The sequence below is a fragment of the Schistocerca cancellata genome, chromosome 2 (genome assembly GCF_023864275.1).
Source record: "Schistocerca cancellata isolate TAMUIC-IGC-003103 chromosome 2, iqSchCanc2.1, whole genome shotgun sequence".
NCBI classification, from domain to species: domain Eukaryota; kingdom Metazoa; phylum Arthropoda; class Insecta; order Orthoptera; family Acrididae; genus Schistocerca; species Schistocerca cancellata.
In genome coordinates this window covers 1,138,880,781-1,138,908,399 of record NC_064627.1, presented here as the reverse complement: position 1 = coordinate 1,138,908,399, position 27,619 = coordinate 1,138,880,781, and the positions used below count along the sequence as shown (strand labels likewise).

Below are 27,619 nucleotides of genomic sequence, written 5' to 3'. Positions count from 1 at the left end.
GAGCTCTAACATGGAAATTAAGCGTTTCCGGACACATGTCCACATAACATATTTTCTTTATTTGTGTGTAAGGAATGTTTCCTGAAAGTTTGGCCGTACCTTTTTCTAACACCCTGTATACTCTCTTTGGAAAGCAGCAATAAATCCAATTGAATGCCATAGGATTTGCAGCACAAACCATTACAAAAGCTATAACCAGTTTTCGTTGGAAACGAAAATAAAGCTTATTCGAACTTTGCAAAAACAGACATAATGTCTTATGGGACAACAGCAATCAGTGATTTTATAATGTTACTTAAAATCCGTCTTGATTGCAAAAAAATTTTTATTATTCATATGACCGGTTTCGGTTCATTCAGAACCATCTTCAGATCTGATATTTCAGTTACAGGAGTAACCCGTCCAAATCCAGCACCTTTCACATGCTACGTCACACAGTGTCCCACAGCCTCATATGAATATCAAATATTACATGGACTATTCAAAGTATTGAACTTTTTCAAGCCGTGATAGTGAAATGTGCCTTCGGGTAAGCGGTAATTTTTTTATTTAGCAAGACACTGTGGCAAATATGATCTCCTTCAGTTTTCTTGATAAGCGTCTAACAGCGATCGATATGGTTACAGCAGAATGTAGTAGGGTTACAGAGACTGTCAAAATCAAATAATAAGCACAATAAAGGGAGCGCAAGGTAGACTGCCGCGAACTAGTCGTAACAGTGAGGACATACAAGAACAAGAGGAAGTCGAAATAATATAAGTGTTATAGAAAGAATTATAATCATACTACTTTTACCGTTTTTCACGTAACTGATTCCAGAAAAAAAATGCGATTTATTGAAAGTGAAAACAAAACCTTTTTATCACAGTGCAGTTCCACCTTTTATTGCCTCGCATCACAGATGCACGCAGGTAGAACTCCGCGGCCAGGTTCGGTTTCCATAAATTTCGTCCGGGTTGTTAACTGCGTCATGCAGTAAAACGAACAAAATTTTGGCAATATTGTAAGTGAATTTCACCTCACTGCATGCCGCTATATTAGTGGGTCACCGTCACTTGTGGTTTAATCAGATTTTACGCTTTGCTACTTTCGTTTCTTGGCGAGGGTGTTACAGGGCGCCACGCGGGATTAGCCGAGCGGTCTGAGGCGCTGAAGTCATGGACTGTGCGGCTGGTCCCGGCGGAGGTTCGAGTCCTCCATCGGGCATGGGTGTGTGTTTGTGCTTAGGATAATTTGAATTAAGTAGTGTGTAAGCTTAGGGACTGATGACCTCAGCAGTTAAGTCCCATAAGATTTCACACACATTTGAACATTTTTTTTTTGTTACAGGACCTGCCACGTGTCTGGGTTATGCAAAAGGTCATTCGCACACTACATTATCAGGAATTTTATAACGCTCATGTCTAGGGCTATAGCGTCAAGGAAAAAATTTCGTTGATTCAGACCTCAAAAGACATTCATCCATTTCTGTGTGACAGAACCTGACAAAGGCCGCATGCAATAATAGACAAAGCATTGGTTTTTTTTTGCGGCATCGTACAAAAAGCCAAGAAGAATTTTGCGAAAGAGAATCATATAATCGAGTTTATACGACAGATATGAAATTTCCTAGGTGTTTTTACGAACCTCCATGCCAACGCAACATTTACCATGGAAGTAGAAAAGGACAAGAAACTGCCATTTCTAGATGTGCTGGTCACAAGCGACGACGAAAACCTGGGACACAGCGTGTATCGAAAACCGATACACACGGACCGATACCTGCACAAACTGTCAAACCACCACCCGAGCCAGAAAAGAGGCATGATTAGTACGCTCGTAACGAGAGCAGGACGAATATGTGAGCCTCAACACCTCAAACGAGAAATGCAACACCTGGAAACTGTTCTGCGGAGCAATGGGTACTCCACAAATTACATTAGAAGTGTAACAGAGCCAAACACTCGGCGAGGTAAGGAACCAGAAAAAGAAATGTCGGGTACGGCCTTTCTGCCATACATTCCCAGAGTTACGGACAGAATCGGCCGTATATTGCGCAAACACGGCGTAAAGACGATTTTCAAACCGACAAGGAAGATCAAAGAGTGTCTTAGATCGGCGAAGGAGAAAAGAGAGCCACTTGCAATGTCGGGAATATACCGTATACCGTGCACATGCGGAAAAGTTTATGTCGGAATGACTGGACGATCAATCAACACCAGGATCAAAGAGCATCAGCGACATTGCAGGTTGGGGCAGGTGGAGAAATCGGCCGTGGCAGAGCACGCACTGAATGAAACCGACCACGTAATAAAATTCGCCGACACGGAAGTTCTGGCTGTAGAGAAGCATTATCACACGCGCTTGTTCAGAGAAGCTGTAGAAATCCAAAAACACGCGAACATTTTCAACAAGAAAGAGGAAAGCCTTAAGGTAAACGGATCCTGGCTTCCCGTACTGCAGCGAACGACCGTCGCAGGTAGCAATAGGAGAACCGCACCGGAAATGACCGCGGAGAAGCCCTCGGACGTTGGCGCGCCAGGTACATATCGTCTGCGGCCGCGAGCTCGCCTCCAGTTTACCACCGGCAATGGAGGGTGAAGCTTTGACAATGCCAGCCACTCGTGCTGGCGAAACGTCAGAAAAATCATTAGATGAACGTCGGCCGAAGAACCCGAGACAGAAGCCAATAGACAGTATATTCGAGTTCTCGAAATAGACAGGCTTAAAACCTAACTTTGACAAAGAGACGACAAAGATTATTTTATTTTATTAACTTGTGATTCTGACGTTGTACAGACACTGTTATCCTTTAAAAGCATCTATTAACACGTGTCATTCTTCCCGTATTCAAAGAAACATGACATTCTCCTTGGTTCAAAATGGTTCAAATGGCTCTAAGCACTATGGACTTAACATCTGAGGTCATCAGTCCCCTAGACTTAGTACTACTTAAACCAAACTAACCTAAGGACATCACACATATCCATGCCCGAGGCAGGATTCGAACCTGCGACCGCAGCAGCCGCGTGTTCCAGACTGTAGCGCGTAGAACCGCTCGGCCACCGCGGCCGGCCAATCTCCTTGCACAGCACTAGAAACGACCTGCTTTTATGGCACAGGCGATATTCTTCCATTCCATTGGTACACAATTGAATGCAAGCTCACAAAATGTGACATTCTCAATATTTCTCTTCAGGTTCGGAAGACTCCGTAATGTTCCCTGACGTTAGAATTTGCAGCACATGCGAGTACGGCTGTTTCAGTACCTTGAAATCGAATTAGTTTTGTAGATATTACCAACGCTTTGATCAGCAGCGAATTTTCCGAACGTAACTGGAGCTTGCAAGTGAACTGACGCTCTCTTTTACGTCAGCTGTCCGCGTTTTGTGCAAATCGTTATCTTGTTAAGAACAAAAAGCTGTCACATCAGGACGGAGCGTGCCAAGTTCCACGCCCCAGTGCCTAATCTCAAATAAGTGGAAGGAAAGGGGGAAGAAAAAAAAAAAAAGACCAACGAATCCCGGGCTTTACCAATAACCGTAAAAATCGTAACGAAACTGCGCTGCAATCTAGGGCGCAATCTAGTTTTATTGATCGTTGGCGTTTATGTCAGCGCGGGGCTTCGCCGCAGGCGGCCGCCGCCCGCTTTTATTTGGCCTTTTTTTTGCGATATCGCGCCCGCCGCGGCTCTGTGCAGCAACAAGGAGCGGGGGGGGGGGTGCAGCTGAGGGGGGGGGGGGGGTGACGAGAGGGCAGCACCGTGGCGGCCGCCAGGGCCCGCCGACTGTGAGCGCTCGCACTGCCCGGGGACACCCCACACTCGAGGCGGGGTTTCCCCGCAAGGAACTACGTCCGAAAGCGTGCGAAAAATTCAACTGGAAACGTGGCATACGGTGCAACTAGAGATGGGTCGAACTCGTTCATTCCCGTGAACTACTTCATTCATTTCACTCTTTGCCGTGAAGCGTTCAAATGAAGTAGTTCATTCATGAAGCACGGAAGCCTGGCGAAGTTGCCCAGTTCGCCGCTCAGCTGCGGCTACGCTCGCTTCGCCTCGCTCGTACAATAAAGCTTCGTAATACTTCATAATTTTACCAACAGATGGCCGAACTATGCAGTAACGTGCACGCAACGTTTTGCGCTCTTATAGCGTTTCAGTTATATAGAGCATGGTCGGAGGGGCAAAGGAAAGATAAACAGAGAAGCCTGTCACATATAAAGAAAGTATTACATTAAATTTTGCTCGACATTTTCTCAGGAAGCGCCCAAGAAAGTCTTTATCTGCCAAATGAAACATTATTTGTTGTATTCATGGACTGAAAACTAGGACTACCAACGAAATGCAGTCCAATTTTATGTTCATTTTAAAATTTAATCCAAAATAGAATGAGTATGTTTACCACGGTCACAATGTCTATATACCTACGTTAAGTAATTATTCAGAAGTTTTCCAGTAGATTTTATTTTTGTTGAGAATAATAACCCTCCAGATTCAAAACGTAAACTGTCACCTGTAGTCATTGGTACGATTTCAGGTAAAATCCCTCTTTCAGTGTTCTTAACAAACAGCCAGCCTCTTCGTTTGTATCTTTAATATTCACTTGTCTGCAAGCGCTGCCAACGGTAGGCTACCCGTAGACGCGCCGATGTAGTGGGAGAGGGAGAGGGGAAGAGAGTGAGTGAACTAGAAAAAAGTGTGGAGTGTGCTATCTGTGAAGAGTTTGAAGTACCAGTTCATTGAGAATGAGTGGTTAGTTCACACTTCACTGGAATGAAGCGTTCATTTGAACGACTCATTCACGAGCTCCCCATCACTAGGTGCAACGTAGGTGCAAAGCGAGATCAGTAGGTAGATGTCCCCTGCTGTAATATTAGTAATTTTCGCCTCACAAACATTAATATACGCTCAATAGTAAACGCCTGATGGCCTAAAGTTATCGAACAATTGTAAAGTAAAAGAAATGAACCATCGCATAGCAGCGACAGAATCTATTATTCTTTATCTTTGCCGTTCTTGCGCGGTGCCAGTAAATCTCTATGTACATGTATCGATTAATGGTGTAAAAAAGAATTCTGTTGTTTCAAGACAAATGAGGTTTTTGGCGCCTCACCTTTTACTGTTTTGCATTCCATGAGAGGCGGACGCGGACTTGCTGCGTTCCGCAACTGTATTTTATATTCTATGTGAAAATATCGAGTGAATATGCTAATTGTTATTTTTTCCAATGAGAAAACATGTAGTTTCTTGTAACTGATACCGAACAGACAGCGTCAAGAGGACATTTTGACTGTTATGTATAAAGTATTTAACCACAATGATAATCTATTGTAATTTAATATGAAGAGGTACGTAGCATTAAACAACGTGTGTTAAAGATAAGTGTGCTTATTTTCGTAAATTAACCTTGATGATTCCATCTCCTTATTTAATTATTTTGTGTTACTTCATCATCAGAAATTACGATCACGCTGATGGGCCGAACGCAGCATGAGGCAGAAGGAACATTATCGTCTTCCTATTATTTCTGAACCAACTCTTTCTTTAATTGTGTAGTGTTGCATTTCTTTTAAAGTCTATAAATCTTCTGGTCCCTTAGTGTTGATCCGGGTATGACTACATCGCGACTATAAAAATGCACAGAAATGATAATGTTTCTTCCGAGCGATCTCAAATATATATATATATCAATATGCTGCTCTTATTCAGGTATTTAATGGTCAACGTATGCTATTATAATAGTGTAATCAATCCCTGATTCTGTTGCCAAGTGGCCCACCAAAATATTCACATTTTCGACATTTTTCAAAAACAAAATAAAATAAAATAACAATTTTGTTTTTCTTTTCGTCCCCCAAGAGCAACGCTACACTACCTTCGTATAGCGAGAGGTGGGAAAAAAGGTATGCACACAGGAACATTGTTGGAACACGATCGTTTTGGTGATCCACGTGTTATGGTGTGGAGAGGCACAATGATCGGTGCACCTGCTGACCACCAAATCATTGAAAGCGGCACACTCGTCGGCAATGTTATTCCTGCCCCACGTGCATCTTTTCAGAGGATGCATTCAGCCCTGAAATGGAAACGAGCGTTTGGCGACATTGGCCGGCCGCCTTGGTGCAGGTCTCATTACATTCGACGCCACACTGGGCGACCTGCGCGCCGGATGGAGATGACATGGTGATGAAGACAGCACAATACCCTGCCGCTGAGCGGAGTTAATCCCCGACGCAGCCGGGAATCGAATCCGGCCCCTTAGGACGGCAGTCCGTCACACTGAGCACTCAGCTATCGGGGCGCACCCTTCAACCCTGACTTCATTTTATGGAAAAACTAGTAGAAGCCGACCTCGGGGAAGATCAGTTTGGATTCCGTAGAAATACTGGAACACGTGAGGCAATACTGACCTTACGACTTATCTTAGAAGAAAGATTAAGGAAAGGCAAACCTACGTTTCTAGCATTTGCAGACTTAGAGAAAGCTTTTGACAATGTTGACTGGAATACTCTCTTTCAAATTCTAAAGGTGGCAGGGGTAAAATACAGGGAGCGAAAGGCTATTTACAATTTGTACAGAAACCAGATGGCAGTTATAAGAGTCGAGGGGCATGAGAGGGAAGCAGTGGTTGGGAAGGGAGCGAGACAGGGTTGTAGCCTCTCCCCGATGTCATTCAATCTGTATATTGAGCAAGCAGTAAAGGAAACAAAAGAAAAATTCGCAGTAGGTATTAAAATCCATGGAGAAGAAATAAAAACTTTGAGGTTCGCCGATGACATTGTAATTGTGTCAGAGACAGCAAAGGACTTGGAAGAGCAGTTGAACGGAATGGATGGTGTCTTGAAGGGAGGATATAAGATGAACATCAACAAAAGCAAAACGAGGATAATGGAATGTAGTCGAATTAAGTCGGGTGATGCTGAGGGTATTATATTAGGAAATGAGACACTTAAAGTAGTAAAGGAGTTTTGCTATTTGGGGAGCAAAATAACTGATGATGGTCGAAGTAGAGAGGATATAAAATGTAGACTGGCAATGGCAAGGAAAGCGTTTCTGAAGAAGAGAAATTTGTTAACATCGAGTATATATTTACGTGTCAGGAAGTCATTTCTGAAAGCATTTGTATGGAGTCTAGCCATGTATGGAAGTGAAACATGGACGGTAAATAGTTTGGACAAGAAGAGAACAGAAGCTTTTGAAATGTGGTGCTGAAGATTAGATGTGTAGATCACATAACTAATGAGGAAGTATTGAATAGGATTGGGGAGAAGAGAAGTTTGTGGCACAACTTGACAAGAAGAAGGGATCGGTTGGTAGGACATGTTCTGAGGCATCAAGGGATCACCAATTTAGTACTGGAAGGCAGCGTGGAGGGTAAAAATCGTAGGGGGAGACCAAGAGATGAATACACTAAGCAGATTCAGAAGGATGTAGGTTGCAGTAAGTACTGGTAGATGAAGAAGCTTGCACAGGATAGAGTAGCATGGAGAGCTGCATCAAACCAGTCTCAGCACTGAAGACAACAACAACAACAACATCGCGCGACCGCATCGAACTGCGCTCGTGGAGCAGCTCTTGAGAGGATGTTCGTCCAATGGACTGACCTGCCCGTTCCCTTGACTCAGATCCCATCGGGCATGTCTGGGTTACGTTGGGAGTCGTACTTCAGCTCGTTCACACGCACCAATGAGCATGAAGCAGCTGTCAATCACGCTGGTGGAGTACTGGAAGGGCCTCTCCTTACACATCTTGTGGCCAGCGCGGAACCGCGATGCAGAGCACGCATTTCCGTCCGTACTGACCAGAAACCCTATTGAGGACCAGCTCCCGCCTTTTCCCATGCTAATCGCAAACCCTATTAAGAACCAGCTCCTTCCATTTTTAATGTCCAGGGAACCATCACCATCATGAATAGCTGTAACTTCAGTATAATTATTGTCTTTGAATTTCTGTTAGTTTCATTGCGCGTATCTTTCACTTATCTTTTATTATTTTTATTATTTACACGTCAAGTTCCGTAGGACCGAATTGAGGAGCAAATCACCGAGGTCATGGAACGTGTCAGTACTTGAAATTACAACACAAAAGTAATTACAGATAAAAATAAATGTTTATGAACCCGAAAAATGTCACTCCATAAGTTGAAGTAAACGCAATCAACAATACAATAAGAATCAGCTTAATTTTTCAAGGAACTCCTCGACAAAATAGAAGGAATGACCCATGAGGAAACTCTTCAGTTTCAATTTGAAAGCGCGTGGATTACTGCTGAGATTTTTGAATTCGAGTGGTATATTATTGAAAATGGGTGCAGCGGTATACTGGACACCTTTTTGCACGAGAGTTAAGGAAGTCCGGTCCAAATGCAGGTTTGATTTCTGCCGCGTATTAACCGAGTGAAAGCTGCTTATTCTTGGGAATAAGCTAATATTGGTAACAACAAACGACAGTAAGGAATATACATATAAAGAAGCCAATGTCAAAATACCCAGACTCGTGAACAGGGGTCGACAAGAGGATCGTGAAGTTACACCACTTATTGCCCGAACCGCCCGTTTCTGAGCCAAAAATATCCTTTTAGAATGGGAAGAGTTACCCGAAAATATAATACCATACGACATAAGTGAATGAAAATAAGCAAAGTAGACTAATTTTCGTGTCAAAGTATCATTCACTTTTGATACCGTTCGAATAGTAAAAATGGCAGTATTAAGTCTTTGAACAATACCCTGAACGTGGGCTCTCGTCGATAGTTTACTATATATCTGAACACCTAGAAATTTGAACTGTTCATTTTCACTAACCATATGCCCGTTCTGTGAAATTAAAGCGTCAGATTTTGTTGAATTGTGCGTTAGAAACTGTAAAAACTGAGTCTTACCGTGACTTAGTTTATTTCCTACAAGCCATGAACTTAGCTCAAGTCCTCCACTATTTGAAAGCGAGCCAATGTTGCACACAACATCCTTTACTACCATGCTAGTGTCATCAGCAAACAGAAATATTTCAGAGTTACCCGTAATATTAGAGGGCATATTATTTATATAAATAAGGAACAGGAGTATACTGTTGTTCTTTCTGCGTATGGTCCATGTTTCAGCGAGGTATATTACTTAAGTTCTGAACAACAGTCTGTTTAGTAATAGCATTAGAAAATTAAGGACTCCTTACATTCTGACTGACAGCGAACTCCATTTCCGGTTTTATTTTTCTTATTTTTTTTAATTTTAGTCTTTTATATTTTTCTTGAATTTTATCACTTTCAGAGTACTGAAGGCCGATTTGTTTTGATTAACTTTTTTGTTTGTAAAACATGTCCATTTGATATCGTGTGCGTGAGGTTCAGCGTAAATGAACATGTTTTATAACAAAAAGATTTTAAGACCTGAAGATGACATCTAAGTCTGCTGAAACCGATTGTCTTAAATAATGAATACGCTTTGTGACAGGGGCGTGGACGCAAAACTATAAATATACAACTGGCCATTAAAATTGCTACACCAAGAAGAAATGTAGATGATAAACGGGTATTCATTGGACAAATATATTATACTAGAACTGACATGTGATTATATTTTCACGCAATTTGGGTGCATAGATCCTGAGAAATCAGTACCCAAGACAACCACCTCTGGTCGCAATAACGGCCTTGATACGCCTGGGCATTGAATCACACAGAGATTGGATGGCGTGTACAGGTACAGCTGCTCATACAGCTTCAACACGATAGCACAGTTCATCAAGAGTAGTGACTGGCGTATTGTAACGAGCCAGCTGCTCGGCCACCATTGACCAGAAGTTTTCAATTGGTGAGAGATCTGGAGATTGTGCTGGCCAGGGCAGCAGACGAACATTTTCTGTGTCCAGAAAAGCCCGTACAGCACCTGCAACATGTGGTCATGCGTTATCCTACAGACCGATGAGACCGATGACGTCGCTGTTTGGTCTCTTTCCCCAAAACCAACCAACCAACCATTATCCTACTGAAATATAGGGTTTCGTAGGGATCGAATGAAGGGTAGAGCCACGGGTCGTAACACATCTGAAATGTAATATCCACTGTTCAAAGTGCCGTCAATGCGAACAAGACGTGATCGAGACGTGTAACTAATGGCACCCCATACCATCTCGCAGAGTGATACGCCAGTATGGCGATGACGAGTACACGCTTCAAAAAAAAATGGTTCAAATGGCTCTGAACACTATAGGACTTAACAGCGAAGGTCATCAGTCCCCTAGAACTTAGAACTACTTAAACCTAACTAACCTAAGGACATCACACACATACATGCCCGAGGCAGGATTCGAACCTGCGACCGTAGCGGTCGCGCGGTTCCAGACTGACGCGCCTACAACCGCTCGGCCACACCGGCCGGCAGTACACGCTTCCAATGTGCGTTCACCGCGATGTCGCCAAACACGGATGCGACCCTCATGATGCTGTAAACTGAACCTCGATTCATCCGAAAAAATGACGTTTTGCCATTCGTGCACCCAGGTTCGTCGTTGAGTACACCATCGGTAGGCGCTCCTGTCTGTGATGCAGCATTAAGGGTAACCGCAGCCATGGTCTCCGAGCTGATAGTCCATGGTGCTGCAAACGTCGTCGAACTGTTCGTGCAGATGGTTGTTGTCTTGCAAACGTCCCCACCTGTTGACACAGGGATCGAGATGTGGCTGCACGATCCGTTACTGCCATGCGGATAAGATGCCTGTCGTCTCGACTGCTAGTGATACCAGGCGTTCTGTATTACCCTCCTGAACCCACCAATTCCATATTCTGCTAACAGTCATTGGATCTCGACCAACGCGAGCAGCAATGTGGCGATAAGATAAACCGCAATCGCGATAGGCTACAATCCGACCTTTATCAAAGTCGAAAACGTGGTGGTACGCATTTCTGCTTCTTACACGAGGCATCACAACAACTTTTCACAAGACAACGCCGGCCAACTGCTGTTTGTGCATGAGAAATCGGTTGGAAACTTTGCTCATGTCAGCACGTTGTAGTTGTCGCCAGCGGCGCCAACCTTTGCATATCACAGCATCTTCTTCCTATCGGTTATATCTCGCGTCTGTAGCACGTCATCTCCGTGGTGTAGCAATTTTAATGACCAGTAGTGTAGATACCTGGGCATCGCCTAGTTTCTTCTGCTGCTGAATAACAAATGGAGAGACGTGTGGAGCATGCGTACTGTACAAGGTGAGCTTGACTACACTAAACAGTTTCAAGTGGCATGTGGATGTAGGTTGCGATAGTGATGCAGAGAGGAAGAGGCGTGAACAGCATGGGCTAAGGCTGAAAATTCTATCAAAAGAAACTTCCGACTGAGCAACAACAATATGTACTGTTCACTACACGGCTAGTGTGTCGTATTCAGCTACAAAGAGTTTTAGTAATGTACTGATCAAATTGCACTCACACGCAGCAGTAGAGAGCCGAGGTAGATAGATCTCTATCCGAAAAATAGGCCACCAGCGAGGGCGAAACACAGTCGCAGCGCGTTCGCTTGTGTTTTCTCCGGATCTCGCCCGCCAGCGCTCCCTCCTATATTGGTATGGGGCCCTCGGCGAACAACACTGTGCCGCGACAGTAAACAAAGCGGTCGGGGGCAGCAGGCGGACGCTGTGACGCCTGCGGCGCGGAAGCGCCCACCCCGTCTTCCGGATGTCAAACGTTCGGCCCCGAGACGGCCGCCCGTTCAGTTTTATGCCCGGCGCTGCACGACGTTCCGCCGTTGTCGCTTGTCACTGTGTCTGTTGATGAAACTGTGGCTCGCCTCCGACAATCAGCCACTACATGGTATTGGTTTGTGGGAAATGATACGGCCAGCACAATTTTGTCTTACTAATAAAGGAAATTCCCTAAAATAGTCTGTGATCATTGTGGATATAACTGTCTAGATCGGTTAATATATTTCTACATTCACTCTGACTTTACGGATACTGCCATCACCAGGCAGAAATTTTGAGCTGAGATAAAAAAATACACTGTCAGTTGCAATAAAAATTACAAAAAAAATGGTTCAAATGGCTCTGAGCACTATGGGACTCAACTGCGGTGGTCATTAGTCCCCTAGAACTTAGAACTACTTAAACCTAACTAACCTAAGGACAACACACACACCCATGCCCGAGGCAGGATTCGAACCTGCGACCGTAGCAGCAGCCCGGCTCCGGACTGGAGCGCCTAGAACCGCACGGCCACCGCGGCAGGCTAAAAGCAACGTTGAAGTTCATAAAGACACATATATATATCAAGTGATTCAGACAGCAGTAGTAAAAAACCCTAAAGAAAGCGCTACTCTGAGAAATCTTTAACGATCTATCAAAATGAATACAAATTTCTGTCATTGTTTAATATCTCTAGCAGGAGAACCACAACGGGTTTTGAACAGATGGCAAGAATATATTGAATGTCTGTATAAGCGTGATGAAATGCAAGGCGAAATTAAGGTTGAAGAGGAGCGATATGTGCCGGAAGATGGAAAGGGATTCACCATCTTGGAAGCAGAAGTAGAAGTAGAAAATGCGCTGAAGGAGGTGAAGAATAGGAAGGCATGTGGAATTGATGATTTGCCAACAGAACTGTTGAAGAGTCTGGGAAACAAGGCAAGCAAAGAAATAGTCTACCTTTGTAACGAGATATATGACAAAGGGGAATGGCATGAGGACTTCCTTGCAACAGTTATGATACCAATAGAGAAAAAGAGAAACACTAAAAAATGTGAAGAGCACCGGACCATCAGTCTAATTTCTCATGCAGCTAAAGTCTTGCTGACAGTGTCGAATAGAAGGCTATATGGCAAGCTGGATAGAGGGATTCCAGAGGAGCAGTTCGGATTTAGAAGAGGGAAAGGAACAAGAGATGCTATTGGCCTGTTACGAACTACAGGAGAAAGATACAGGGTGTTTCAAAAATGACCGGTATATTTGAAACGGCAATAAAAACTAAACGAGCAGCGATAGAAATACACCCTTTGTTGCAATATGCTTGGGACAACAGTACATTTTCAGGCGGACAAACTTTCGAAATTACAGTAGTTACAATTTTCAACAACAGATGGCGCTGCAAGTGATGTGAACGATATAGAAGACAACGCAGTCTGTGGGTGCGCCATTCTGTACGTCGTCTTTCTGCTGTAAGCGTGTGCTGTTCACAACGTGCAAGTGTGCTGTAGACAACATGGTTTATTCCTTAGAACAGAGGATTTTTCTGGTGTTGGAATTCCACCGCCTAGAACACAGTGTTGTTGCAACAAGACGAAGTTTTCAACGGAAGTTTAATGTAACCAAAGGACCGAAAAGCGATACAATAAAGGATCTGTTTGAAAAATTTCAACGGACTGGGAACGTGACGGATGAACGTGCTGGAAAGGTAGGGCGACCGCGTACGGCAAGCACAGAGGGCAACGCGCAGCTAGTGCAGCAGGTGATCCTACAGCGGCCTCGGGTTTCCGTTCGCCGTGTTGCAGCTGCGGTCCAAATGACACCAACGTCCACGTATCGTCTCATGCGCCAGAGTTTACACCTCTATCCATACAAAATTCAAACGCGGCAACCCCTCAGCGCCGCTACCATTGCTGCACGAGATACATTCGCTAACGATATAGTGCACAGGATTGATGACGGCGGTATGCATGTGGGCAGCATTTGGTTTACTGACGAAGTTTATTTTTACCTGAACTGCTTCGTCAATAAACAGAACTGGCGCATATGGGGAACCGAAAAGCCCCATGTTGCAGTCCCATCGTCCCTGCATCCTCAAAAAGTACTGGTCTGGGCCGCCATTTCTTCCAAAGGAATCTTGGCCCATTTTTCAGATCCGAAACGATTACTGCATCACGCTATCTGGACATTCTTCGTGAATTTGTGGCGGTACAAACTGCCTTAGACGACACTGCGAACACCTCGTGGTTTATGCAAGATGGTGCCCGGCCACATCGCACGGCCGACGTCTTTAATTTCCTGAATGAATATTTCGATGATCGTGTGATTGCTTTGGGCTATCCGAAACATACAGGAGGCGGCGTGGATTGGCCTCCCTATTCGCCAGACATGAACCCCTGTGACTTCTTTCTGTGGGGACACTTGAAAGACTAGGTGTACCGCCAGAATCGAGAAACAATTGAACAGCTGAAGCAGTACATCTCATCTGCATGTGAAGCCATTCCGCCAGACACGTTTTCAAAGGTTTCGGGTAATTTCATTCAGAGACTACGCCATATTATTGCTACGCATGGTGGATATGTGGAAAATATCGTACTATAGAGTTTCCCAGACCGCAGCGCCATCTGTTGTTGAAAATTGTAACTACTGTAATTTAGAAAGTTTGTCTGCCTGAAAATGTACTGTTGTCCCAAGCATATTGCAACAAACGGTGTATTTCTATCGCTGCTCGTTTAGTTTTTATTGCCGTTTCAAATATACCGGTCATTTTTTAAACACCCTGTATATGGAAAAAGGTAGAGAAATTTTTGCTGTCTTTATAGATTTAGAAAAGGCTTTTGACAGAGTTCAGTGGAACAAGCTGATGGACATTTTGAAGAGGAAAGGAGTAGATTGGAAAGAGAGAGACGACTGATACAGAATCTATATTTACACCAGAAAGTAAGGATAAGGATATGAAATGAAATGTCAGAAGGAAGCAGCACTGGACGAGGTGTTAGACAAGGTTGTTGCCTTTCTCCACTGTTGTTTAACGTATACCTTGAAGAGATTATTACGAAAGGCTTAGGTGGGAAAAGAGGAATATGTATTGGTGGAAAGAGAATAGAATGTATAAGATTTGCTGATGACATGGTATTACTGGCAGAAAATGAGCGGACGGTGAATAACGTGCTGAAAGGTCTGAATGAAGCTTGTGTGGAACATGGGATGCAAATAAACATAGCAAAAACAAAGAGTATGGTCATCAGTACAAGACGCAGGCTGCCCAATATTAGAATAGGACAATCAACCATTAGCCAAGTAAGTGCATTTAAATGTCATGGAAGCACAATAACTGAAGATTTGAGATACCACCAGGAGGTGACGACTCGAATTTCCATAGCGAAGGAGGCATTCAACAGAAAGAGGAATAAGGAAAAAGCTTGGCAAATGTTTTGACTGGAGTGTGGCACTATATGGGGCAGAAACATGTACGCTGAGACGAGAGGATTAAAAAAGATTTAGAAGTATTTGAGATGTGGATGTGGAGGAGAATGGAGAGAATAAGCTGAATGGAAACAGTGAGTAATGAAAGAGTATTGGAACGGGTTGGTGAGAGAAGATTTGGCCGGCCGGAGTGGCCGTGCGGTTCTAGGCGCTACAGTCTGGAACCGAGCGACCGCTACGGTCGCAGATTCGAATCCTGCCTCGGGCATGGATGTGTGTGATGTCCTTAGGTTAGTTAGGTTTAATTAGTTCTACGTTCTAGGTGACTGAGGACCTCAGTAGTTAAGTCGCATAGTGCTCAGAGCCATTTGAACCATTTAGAGAAGATCTCTGCTGAAGGTTGTAAGAGAAAGGAAAAAGAACTAGTTGGGACATTCATTGAGAAGGGAGTGCTTGCTAGCAGATGCTCTGGAGGGATTGGTTTGTGGGAGAAGACTGAGAGGAAGAAGGAGATACAAGATGATAGACGACATAAAGGGAAGAGAAAATTATGCAGACCTGAAGAGGGTGGCAGAAGACCGGACAGCGTCGAGAACTACAATGTGAAAACCTGCCTTTTGGCAGAACACTGATGATGTTTAATTTCCGGAATTAGTTCGTTTTTTTTTTTAAGTTCCTCTCGTTCTATCTATATACGTAAGTGTCTGCAATGCAGTAAAAAATCAGAATGTGATGAGGTGGTAACGCAGCCACTACTACCCCACATTGGGCACCATTCACTGTGCAAACGAAATGGCTTGCTGCTGACCAGCGGTAACGCAACTATCTACACAGAGTGTTCCGTGAGGAATAGTCAGTATTCAGGGATATGACAGAAACAATCATTCGAAGCTAAAAAGCCTAGTAAGCAAGGCTCTGAAACGCATGCCTCTTCGACTGCAAGTTCTTTCCGTGCCATATTTTGGGAGGTGGCACTATGGATCAAAACAACAAAAAATATCGTCAGTATGGGTTCTAAAGTCAATGCATTAAGAGCTATGAGTTCTTTTTCATCTTCAAATGGCTCTAAGCACTATGGGACTTAACATCTGAGGTCATCAGTCCCCTAGACTTAGAAACTACTTAAACCTAACTAACCTAAGGAGACCACACACATCCATGCCCGAGGCAGGATTCGAACCTGCGAGCGTATCAGGCGCGCGGTTCCAGACTGAAGCGCCTAGAACCGCTCGGCCACAGTGGTCAGCTTTTAATCTTCTCTAGTGTGAAACATCCGTTTTCTACTGAACAGTGCTTGTAACTCTTAAGGTATGCATTTTAGAGCCCACGTTTACTAGACAATTTTTGCTTGTGTTGGTCCACACTACCTGCTCCCAAACAGAGCTTGCGCTAGAAGAGATTTGTTTCACATTACGGAAGATGAAGAACTACTCGTAGTTCTTAAGGTATGCATTTTAGAGACCTTGTTTACTAGTCTTTATGCCTCCGAATGGTCGTTCCTGTCAAGTTCCTGAATATTGGCCATTCCTCCAGGAACACTATGTATATGATTACATTCCTCCCTTGTAAACTCTAATGCAGTGTTAAAAGAAACGAGATTTATAATACAATCTGGAGGAAAACAAGTTAAGTAAAAGTACCATCAACGTTACTTGTGTGATGATACATGCGATATGTAATGTTATTTGGTCTCCATGGCGATTACAAAGGGCACAGGATGGAGCAAAGATGAATTCTGTCTACCTCCGCCGTATGTTGGTGGTTATAGCTCATCTAGAGATGGCAGTGCCACGGCCTAACATATACAGCTGAGACACTCACTGCTGTGAAAACAGCTAGCGTCTATTGTTAAGAACGACGCTAGCGTCCCTAGTGCGGTGAGGAAAGCAGTCGTAAAATTAATGTTTGTTTTAATTGTTTTTTATTTAATTAATGAAACTGTTATTATATTTTCACATCAGCCACTGTTGAATTATCAAGAGACTTTAATAATCGGGAAATAAATGTCAAAACAGTACAGTCTCACTGATTCAGTGACATAAGCTAGTATTTTTGAATACGCGTATAATTGCAGTTCACTCGCTGGGAGGAAGAGAATATAAACACTTATTTTCTCCACAAGAAGAACATATTTCTGTTGCCGATCATTCTTTCCTTCACACGCAACAGTTTTGTACTGAGTCACATTCTTACCGTAACTATAATTACTTTAGCTTCAAAAGCGAACGTGTTGAAGGTTCCTGCCGTTTGTGGCTGAGATGTAGCGTCAACCATGGAATTAAATGAGTACTAAAAGAAATCAGCTAAATTTCGATTACGCGATAAGTGACACAAATCTGAGGGCTGTAAATTCAACTAAGTACTTAGGGATTACAATTACAAATAACCTAAATTGGAACTATCACATATAATATTGTGGGTAGAGCAAATCGAAGACTGCGATTCATTGGCAGAACACTTAGAAGGTGCAACAGGTCTACCAAAGAGACTGCTTACACTAGCCGGCCGCGGTGGTCTCGCGGTTCTAGGCGCGCAGTCCGGAACCGCGCGACTGCTACGGTCGCAGGTTCAAATCCTGCCTCGGGCATGGATGTGAATGATGTACCTTAGGTTAGTTAGGTTTAAGTAGTTCTAAGTTCTAGGGGACTGATGACCACAGCAGTTGAGTCCCATAGTACTGAGAGCAATTTTTTTGCTTACACTACGCTTGTCCGCCCTATTCTGGAGTATTGCTGTGCGGTGTGGGATCCGCATCAGTTGGGACTGACGGATGACACCGAAAAAGTACAAAGAAGGGCAGTTCGCTTTGTATTATCGCGAAATAGGGGAGATAGAGTCACAGACATGATACGTGAATTGGAGTGGTAATCATTAAAACGAAGGCGTTTTTCGTTGCGACGGGATCTTCTCATGAAATTTCAATCACCAGTTTTCTCCTCCGATTGCGAAAACATTCTGTTGGCACCCTCCTACATAGTGAGAAATGATCATCACGATAAAATAAGACGCCGGCTGGAGTGGCGGTGCGGTTCTAGGCGCTACAGTCTGGAACAGAGGGACCGCAACGGCCGCAGGTTCGAATCCTGCCTCGAACATGGATGTGTGTGATGTGCTTAGGTTAGTTAGCTTCAAGTAGTTCTAAGTTCTAGGGGACTGATGACCTCAGCAGTTAAGTCCCATAGTGCTCAGAGCCATTTGAACCATTTTTTTATCTTAATTTTTGTTAGTATTGCTTCTTCTATCAACCGCAACGTCAGAACTGCCTCCCTCGTACCTTTAGCTTTAATAAAGTCAAACTGATCGCCATCGAACACATCCTCAATTTCCTTTACCATTCTTCTGTATACTATTCTTGTCTGCAACTTAAAAATGAACTAGTAGTGGGACATTATTTAGTGAACGACTCTGGAAATTCCGCGAATACCTGAGGCATTTCTACAGTCAGCTATCATGAGCTATGCGGCGAGTGGGGCAGAACCGCGGCTGTTACCATCCTTCTCAATTAATCAACTTGACTGAGGCCGCTCCCCAGCCCTCCCGCGGTGCAAAACTTGGGCCGGCAGCTGCAGACCCTCCCCCCCCCCCTGGGGGGGAAGGATTGGGGGGAGGGGGCGTCGTTGAGGGGTGCAGACGGGGCTGCTACAGCTGCCCGGCCTACGGTGGGCCGAGGCGTGCATCAGCCTAACGAATGGCGAGCCGAGCAGAGCGGCCGGGCGCGGCCCAACTCACCGGCTCCCGCCTGGACCGGGTTGGTCGTTAGGCGGCGGGGCGCTCCGGGCAGGGCTCCCCTCGGATACGTCGTCAATTAGGGAGATTCGTGGCAGGCCTCGCCGGGAAAAGTCCTCTCGCCGTCCCGGCATTGGACCGGACGCAGGGGCCGGAAGAGTAAGTGACAAAGCTGGGCTGCTTAGCTCCGGCCGCAAAAAACCGTCACCCATAAACCGAGTGCATAACAGTGCGTGTGTGTGTGTGTGTGCGTGTGTGTGTGTGTGTGTGTGTGTGTGTGTGCGGGTGTGGGGGAGGGGGTTCCAAGACTGGCTAACTACTCTGTTTATGTAACCTTGCCAGATGCGAAAACGCGATGAGTCGTTTTGTTTCTTCAAGCACCTTACTGTCTTGCGTGGCGTGCAGTTATTAAGTTTTACAAGCACCAATTTCTCCCAACGTACAGATGTTTTTTTAGACAAGGCCTTTTTCTCTGCAACTTAAAGAAGTATTCTTGAATTATTTTATATCCTTCGTTCAGAGCACTTATTACCCTACAATTTTGACACCTGTTTCTAGCGCTCTTTCCTTTTTAGTATAGGCGTAACTTGGTCATGCGACCAAAATTTCTGAATCTGGCATCCGTACTAATATGTGTATTCGGCCCCCGGATTTCCATAGTTGTGCTTCTGTCCCATTTTCTACTGTAGATATACAATTCTTCATTTCTTTTAATGCTGTTTCTACTTCTTGTAAGGAAATGGGATCCACATTTCCTTGAACCGTATTATCGTTTTCAACTTCATTTTCCAAGCAGTTGTTAAACCACAAACCTCTATAATGTTGTATGCGTAGTTCTCCTTCCATTACGTTTATATTAACTTCGATTCTGCTTATAATTTACATACACGATCTGATTAGAGAATGGGTGTAAAAAATTAAAAGCTCTACGTCAGCGTCCGTGGCAGACCGACCCCCGTTTATTTCTGCATTCCGACCTGCTTGTATACGCCAGTGTAAGGACACAGTCAAAAATTTGATTGAAGGTGACTTCAAACAGCGCATCGTATGTCAAGGTTGATGTGCGTAATTTTCCTTACAGCATTGCACCTGCTTGACGGGTACTTCAAATATTACAAACATATCTTTCTGCACGAGCGATTTATTTTATTCTTATCTATGTAGGAGTAACAAAAGTGGTATATGTATATATAAACGAGTTCATGTAAATAAAGGCGTAAGGGCAGGACTGCAGCTTATCTACATTGTACATAGAAGAACTATTGAAGAAAGCGAAAGCTAACTGCGGAAGAGTATCAAAAAGTGCGAAAGTGGAACAGATTCGAATGCTGACGGACGCCGACGACGTAGCCCTTCTGCTCGGGTGTGAGGAAAACTTAGACCTCCTGAAAGAGATGGATAACACAGAACAGACTTTGCCTTAAGAAGAAACAAAGTAAAACCGGTGAACTGCAGTACAAAGGACAATAAGCACTTGACGAACAGGAAAATTCTGAATGATACAGTAGAGACCGTATGACTGGAGCACAACACTGCATGAGAATGAAACGTAGCTATGGGAAATCTGGAGAGGAAAATGGAACTACTTGATACGTAGAGCTACCGACAAATGTTAAAAATTACGTATATCAATGTCCGAAGGAACAGATATCATGCACTCTATAACTGATTCGCCACTATGGCCAGTGAACCACCTTCAGTACGGATGCACCATTACGTTCGGCCTCCCGTGGAAATCCCAAAGTATTGAGTATGGAGGGCATGGATGAGGACTGTGGATACGTGGCGATAGGTCGGAATGTGGGATGGCCCGGAGACGAATCGAGATAGTCAGCGCAATGGCGATAAACACTGTCTCCGGGTGGTTAGCACAAGTGCGTAGTACGCGGGAGGTCCTGCGTTCGAATCGCGCTCCGGCACACATTTTCACCACACAAGGAATTGGCGGGAAATTACGACATTATAGCAACAGTCATAGACTTACACTCTCGGTTCATTGCGATCTACATACGTCGTCTTGTTATTCAAGGTGACGACTTTCTTAAGAGTTTCAAATGACGTAACTTGGACAAAAAGCGCACTTTTCTGTCGCATTGTTGATAATGTGATTGAAGTCTGAGTGAAGTGAAACGCCAGTGATTTCGGAAAGATTTTTCTGCCTTAGAGCAATCATAAGTACTGTATAAAGGTAAAGAGTCAACAACACTGAAACTGAATAGCATCTCCGTAATGCTGTTCTATTTTGGGATTTTAGTTCTAGATGTCTGTCAGAAAATTTTGCTTCAGAATTATAAAAAATTGAAGCAATAATTTTTTTTAAAAATTGTTGGATTGTTCATTGGACATTACTCAACAGTTCGAAATATTTTACAATGTAAAAAATTAAATTTTTGTTTATACTGGTATTATGAGACAGCCTGTTCACAGAGTATATGTTTATGCTGCCGGTAACAACAGATTTGTTGCAGAATATTTGCATCATTTCGTTGCAATCACTCGAGAATGTTCTTCTCTGAGCCACAATTTACAACTGGCGTCTCTCCCATTTTTTGACAAAAGGATTGAGATATCTGATTGTAAAATGCGACTCATCCAAATCAGCAATAACGTTGCTCGCTTGCATATAATGATGGTGGCCGTCAAGAGGAACAGTCATAGCATCGACTAAAAAAGACAAAAATCTATTACTGGACACCTAGATTAAAGTAATCTATAGGATTTATAGATTTAGAAGTCTGAAACGTGTCACAAAATCGTGAAATAAAAGCGATGGGTGCCAGATGATTGTGTATTTTATTTGATAATGAATGGATACCGTAACAAATTGGCATAAGTTCTATACAGTTGGATGAAAAACTATGAAAGTTATGTAAAGTTTATTTGCTGTTATTTGCTGTAGCTGAGCCGAAGCCAATCAACATTGAGGTACTGCTCGACGAAATGCTCAATGTTGAATGTTGTTACCGTTCGAAAAAACTGAAAATTAGTATTAGTTCTCAACCAGTCTCCATCGGTTTACCAATTGCATATGCGTGTCGTGTAAAAAAAAATGGATACATCATTTCGTTGAGTTTTTCTGTCTTATATGAATGTACATAGAATTTGTCTTCCGCTGCCTCAAGGGATTCCCGCTTCGTGAGCGAAAGTTTCCGCATTCGACTTCCATCACAGGAGTAGGATTGGTTGTTCGGTTGATTTGGGGGAAGGGACCAAATAGCGAGGTCATCGGTCTCATCGAATTAGGGAAGGATGGGGAAGGAAGTCGGCCGTGCCCTTTCAAAGGAAATATCCCGGCATTTGCCTGAGCGATTTAGGGAAATCACGCAAAACCGTCGTCCTCCCGAAAGCAAGTCCGGTGTGCCAAGCACTGCGTCATCTCGCTCGGTCAGGAATAGGAAAGAGCATTTTTGTGACTTCGGCGAGTGTCCTCTATAGACGTAAAAAACTGAGAAAGTAGTGTAGTACAGTATAGGAAAATAGTATAGGCCTACACAAAGAGAAGCGTAGATGTCAAAACTGAGTAGGTCTTTTATCACACATGCTGTGTCGTTAACGTTTCCGGTTGTTGGACCATTGCGAGTTGACAAAGGAGTAACAGCAGAAACAGGAGTGTAGTGAACAATGATAAATTTTAAATTCCTGACAGCAGCCTTGTTGACGCAATGGGTTTATGTTTTGACAAATTACTATCGCCTGAAAAAACCAACATAAAAAATGGTTGACGTAAATGTAACATTCATTTGCACAATGCAGATCGATCACTGAAATATCTTGTGCCCCAATCAGTTACGTGGCGTTATCAGTAGTACTGAGTGGCTCGTGGTTGGCTCCTGTGCACTCCAAGACGATGATGTCGGCCTTTTCAGCGGGAAGTAACTGGCAGTGCCTGGAACTGAACGCAGATTCTCGACGTGACACTCGGAACTGCTAACCCATGCGGTATTTGTTGTACAGAAGAGCACTGCAAGTTCATGTATCAGGCAAAGTAAAGAATGAGGAGATACCGGAAAGAGCTGACGATAACAGGGAATGAACCCATTATAACAAAGGATGAACTGTATTGATATCTGCTTGCAATGATATCCACGGAGCAGAGTGTGAACTTATGTGCTGACAGATATCATAAAATGTACGACGGGTATTAGGTATACAGCTTTGCTTCCGCCGTTTTGCAATAGATGGCAGTAGCGACAAGTTTTGGTGCAGGTCGTAGGCCGTAATTGTCGTACAATAAGCTTAGTGATTGGCAAACATGATGACGTCCCGTACTCCGAGGAGCGTAGGGGAATGATGCGGGAGACCCGCACCGCCGTACTAAGCAAGGTCCTAGTGGAGGTGGTTTTCCGTTGCCTTCCTCTGACTGTAATGGGAATGAATGATGATAAAGACGACACAACAACACCCAGTCATCTCGAGGCAGGAAAAATCCTTGACCCCTCCGGGAATCGAACCCGGGAAGCGAGAACGCTACCGCAAGAGTACGAGATGTGGACTTGGTAAACACAGCGCTATTGTTGCGACTTGGCAAGACAACCAAGCCACTCTGAGGAAGCCGAAAGGCACGCGTTTAAGCTCACGCAGGCTGGCGTGAGGTCTGGAACAGTTAAGGGAATTTATAGTAGCAAAGAACGTAAGTAACTACTGGAATACTTAACTTTAATTCATAATTGGTGAACATCGGTCTGACGGTACATGCATCACAAGATAAATAGCAAATGATAATGGCGCCTTGCTAGGTCGTAGCAAATGACGTAGCTGAAGGCTATGCTAACTACCGTCTCGGCAAATGAGAGCGTAATTTGTCAATGAACTATCGCTGGCAAAGTCGGCTGTACAACTGGGGCGAGTGCTAGGAAGTCTCTCTAGACCTGCCGTGTGGCGGCGCTCGGTCTGCAATCACTGATAGTGGCGACACGCGGGTCCGACGTATACTAACGGACCACGGCCGATTTAAAGGCTACCACCTAGCAAGTGTGGTGTCTGGCGGTGACACCACAGCCATCAAAATATTTGTCGATTTGTGACTGCATCATGAAGTTACTCTCGGCTGAATATATCAGCGGGATATTTAATTTTCTGTTTTCACACGAAAACTGGAACAGTGTAAATCGGTTCTACATTAACGCATTAGCTTATCTACCAAGTTCCGCTGCCATACGATAATTACAGCCCGCACTGGATCTCTGTCAGTAGTTGCACTTTAATTCTAACCACCCGATGTATCTGCAAATATTTTAATGCGTGTGTTAGGACTGGCAATTATTTTGAGCGGGGAGAAGAGATTGGAGCCACTTTTCATTTATTTCTGGGTCGAGGTGCCCCGCAAATAAAGTCAAAAGTCTTTTGTGGATATGTATTGCTAGTGTCTATGTAACAAGATAACATTTGTGTTGAGCACGTGCAGATATAAATGAAATATTGAAAAATTCAGACACCAACTAGTGAAAGAACGTGCAGAGAAAGCGCTGTTATTTGACATAGTCAAACAGAGAGAAAGACGGCTATGTTAAAATGTGTGGATAAAAATCCTAGGCTGAGATCGCTAGAATTCCTAGTTTCAGCTCGTCAGTGAGCCGCAATCAATAATCTTCGCACATCCATATTTAAACTGGATGAAGGTGGGACACAGATGGTATAATTTTTATTAAAAACGAAATTCCTCCAGCTGTACTTAAGATTTTATATTTACTTCTCTACTAGTTTCTGCGTCAATGCCATCTTCAGGCCCGTACACTTTTGATGAGCCACACACAACTGATTTCAACAAAGTGTACGGGCCTGAAGATGGCGTTGACGCAACGTCGAAACTAGTAGCGAAGTAAATATAAAATCTTAAGTACAGCTGGAGGAATTTCGTTAAAAAAAATGCAATCAATAACGAAATTTTGGCGAACTTGACCTATGTTTTTATCCACGCATTTTGTGCAGAGAACGGTTATTTTGAAGCCGAAGTCCGGTATGTCGACATCCGGCATGGCATTGGAAGAGAGAATGTTTTCGAACCTACTGAAACCGACTTCAGGCAGCTGATGCATATGAGCCGAGCACTGAAAGACAAACCGGCGCAGTACTGCGATAGAAGACATGAAAAGCTGATTTTACAGCACGACAATGCTCGGCCGTAAAACACACCTGCGAACATTGAAATGGGAAGTCCTACCCCACCTGTCGTATTCTCCGCTTTACGTTTAACGGCACACGTTCTAGCCGCCCAGCACTTCAGGTCATATGAACAAGTGCGAAACTGGACGGATTCATAGATCTCCTCTAAAAACGCACCCAGTTCTTCCACCGCGGAATTCGCATGCTGCGCAAAAGATCGGAGAAAAGAGTGGCCAGCAATGACCGATACTTTGAATCGTAATTTTTTTCTCAATGAAGCCTGGAAAGTCGAGGTAAAACGGCAGAAGCAAAGCTGTGTACTTATCACTTTAAAAAAAAAAAAAAGGAAAAGAAAAAGAAACTTCATGCCGCCCTAAGGCTTTAAAAACCTTTATGGGAAGGCAAATGTATATTTACAACAGAAGCGCGAGGGTCGGAGTAAGGCAAGAGCGGCGTCGGATAGCTATTTGAGTCGTCTCCATTGGTCCAGTACGTTACTCGTCGAGGTACCTGGTGCTGGACGCTGGATGCAGTGGCCATCCTGCGGCACCCATACCCACTGGTGGCAGCAGCGACTGCGCAGGTGACGGCGCAGACAGCAGATTGGACTCGGCTGAAGAGCGCCTCATAAAGGCCTGCGTTAAAGGTGGCCGTGATGAACCCCCACTCCTCGCTGGGTGGCCGCAGCTGAGAGAGGAGGACTCACAAGATGGCCGGAGGCCAGCCGTGACGGCGCGACGAGCCCACGCAAACGACGTCCCCCTGTGACAGCCTTACTCACCTGTCGCACCAGACGCTGCCCTCTGTTTCCTCCATTCCAATACTTAAATGGCCCTGCACTCCTGCACTGACCACCGAATTCTTCTTCTCGCATTCCATGGAGCTCAAATTCCCTTCCTGTCCTCCAGGTTTCCGTTCATTTTCCTAACAAGGCAACCTCCCCATCGCACCCACCTCAGATTTAGTTATAAGTTGGCACAGTGGATAGGCCTTGAAAAACTGAACACAGATCAATCGAGAAAATAGGAAGAAGTTGTGTGGAACTATGAAAAAAATTAGTAAAATATACAAACTGAGTAGTCCATGCGCAAGATAGGCATCAAAAGGAGAACTCAAACTCAGGACCGCCGTGGTCCCGTGGTTAGCGTGAGTAACTGCGGTACGAGAGGTCCTTGGTTCAAATCTTCCCTCGACTAAAAATTTTACTTTCTTTATTTTCGCAAAGTTATGATCTGTCCGTTCGCTCATTGACGTCTCTGTTCACTGTAATAAGTTTAGTGAGAGTGTTTTGCGACCGCACCGCAAAACCGTGCGATTAGTAGACGAAAGGACGTGCCTCTCCAGTGGGAACCGAAAACATTTGATCGCAAGGTCATAGGTCAACCGATTCCTCCACAGGATATATTCTATACGACACTGGTGACGGCATGTGCGTCACATGACAGGAATATGTTGTCGACCCACCTAACTTGTACACTTAGCGAATGGGTAAAAAGATTCTTCTACCTTGCCCGATTTAGGTTATCTTGTGGATGTGATAATCACTCCCAAAAAAGTGATGAAAACATAAGAGTTTGTCACATAAACTGAAAATAAAAAACTAAATGTTTCACTCGAGGGAAGACCTGAACCTAGGATCTCTTGTTCCGTAGCTGCTCTCGCTAACCACGGGACCACGGCGCTCCTAGACATTCGTTCGCCTTGATGTTGCATATCTTCGCATGGACTACTCAGTTTGTATATTTTACTAATTTTTTTCATAGTTCCACACAACTTCTTCCTGTTTTCTCGATTGATCTGTGTTCAGTTTTTCAAGGCGTATCCACTGTGCCAACTTACAACTAAATCTGAGGGGGATGCGATGGGGAGGTTCCCTTGTAAGTAACTTAAGGGGAACGGTGGAATCATTTCCCCTTCTTATTCAGTTCTAGTTTGTGGTTTCTAATGACTTCGCTGTCCTCAGGAGATCTACAACGTATTTGCGTATTGAGTCCACACTTAAACATCTCACTTGCTGCCCAGGGGAAAAAAAATCAGCATTAATAGCTTGCTCTTTCCTCACACACTTGGAGGTACTAACCAACCGAAAAACATAGGACTCGCAATAGCTATAGTTGTCAGTCTGAGAAAGACATAAATACTGATGTAATATTGTTCAGGACGTCGTCCTAAGTCAACGCTAGAAATATCTACACTTATATCCATTATACGCTATATATCCATGAATAGCGATGTTCATATATACAGATGGCGTTCGTACCACTTTCACTAGGTATAAAAGGGCACTGCATTGATGGAGCTATCGTTTATGTTCAGGTGATTTATGTGAAAATTTTCCGACGCGATTACGCCGCACGACGGGAACTGACAGATTTCAACGCGGAATGGTAGTTGGAGGTAGACACATGGAACATTCCATTTTGGAAATACTTAGGGAATTCAATATCCTGAGATCCACAGAGTCAAGGGCGTGCCAAGAATAACAAAGTACAGACATTATCTCCAACAACGATCAACGCAGAGCTAGACGGCCCTTACTTTACGACAGAAAGCAGCGGAGTTTAAAATAGAGTTGTCAGTGCTAGCAGACAAGCAACACTGTGTGAAACGACCGCAGAAATCAGTCATCTGTTAGGACTAGAGATGGAGGATCCGCTCTTGAACTAATTCATAGAGTTGAATCTTTCAAAGGAATGAACAATCAGTCATTCAGAA

General features: G+C 44.0%; 1 protein-coding gene across 1 annotated transcript in view; it reads right to left on the bottom strand.

Moving 5' to 3' along the window:
* Nucleotides 1-27,619, bottom strand: part of LOC126161274 (uncharacterized) — a 145,056-nt gene that overhangs the window by 43,910 nt on the left and 73,527 nt on the right. The gene's annotated exons all lie outside the window — the stretch shown is intronic.